Source organism: Berghia stephanieae, chromosome 12, assembly GCF_034508935.2.
Source record: "Berghia stephanieae isolate SIO BIC M18660-M18661 chromosome 12, UCSD_Bste_1.3, whole genome shotgun sequence".
In the NCBI taxonomy this organism is placed as follows: domain Eukaryota; kingdom Metazoa; phylum Mollusca; class Gastropoda; order Nudibranchia; family Aeolidiidae; genus Berghia; species Berghia stephanieae.
In genome coordinates this window covers 38,819,926-38,820,878 of record NC_088371.1, presented here as the reverse complement: position 1 = coordinate 38,820,878, position 953 = coordinate 38,819,926, and the positions used below count along the sequence as shown (strand labels likewise).

Below are 953 nucleotides of genomic sequence, written 5' to 3'. Positions count from 1 at the left end.
ATCCCTTCTAATATTATTATTATATCGGTGTCGTGAAGAAATGCTCAATAGAGTTTTTCTTATACTTAATATTATAGACACATTCTAGACACGCCTCCAAGAAAATCGAAAGTTGTGTCTCTCATAGACACAAGGACAAGGCAGTTCCAAGAAATACTCTCCGTGACCAATGAACTATGAAGACGAAAGTTTGACAAGCTGAATCAAATTTTTAGACGAACAACCGTTACAGATTGTTAGAATGTATGTTATCAAGATAATTTTGAACTAAGACCGGCCCTAATATCTTCAACCCCCGCACCCCAACCCGTTGTGCACTGACAATGCCCGTGAATTTATCTATGTCGCCCCCTCCCCCCCTCCCCCCCCTCCCTCCACCCACTGCCAACTACTTATCTCCTTACTTTTGGGTTAGAACGAACGGACGGACTCGTCAAAATATTCAAATTAATAACATTTGCTTTCCCAACTCCGTATTTGCGGTTGGAAGCGGTTATTTAAATTTAACCCTCTCCTTACCACCTACAGCAAAATCGTCACTTTAGTTACGACACAATATACATAATTTTTAAAATTCAGGGGGTGTGTTTTTGTTTTTTCCTTGTAATTATCTCCCTACTTTGTCAGGCACTAATTCAAAAACACAAGTTTTTAACCCTCTCCTTACCAGCCATTTTCAGGATTTTGCCCAAAACTTCACACCCAACTAACACAAAAATAGATTTTTTATCACTCAGACATAGTAGCAGTAAAATTATTGCGATACACAATTTCTTTAGCAAAACATGCTCCACGTCACACTTTTTTTCACTAGGCGGTGACTCTACTACACTGTTCATTTCCTTTAAATTCTATGATGTACGAAAGGAATTTGAATACGAAAAATATTGGTTGTATCGTAACGAATGTGATGATTTTCCTATAGGGAATGAGATTAGCGGAAGAGTAGCGTC

The 953-nt window shown here is 38.4% G+C and overlaps 1 protein-coding gene across 3 annotated transcripts in view; it reads right to left on the bottom strand.

Moving 5' to 3' along the window:
• The window catches only part of LOC144957744 (uncharacterized), a 7,574-nt gene extending 7,255 nt beyond the window's left edge, over nucleotides 1-319 (bottom strand). Inside the window, exon 1 of one of the 3 annotated variants that reach the window (XM_078889141.1) lies at nucleotides 1-319. This exon is cut by the window's left edge and continues 36 nt beyond it. The gene's annotated coding sequence lies outside the window, so the exon portion shown is untranslated. The other 2 variants (XM_078889140.1, XM_078889142.1) reach the window with 2 other exon arrangements.
• Between the last annotated feature and the right edge of the window lie 634 nt (nucleotides 320-953).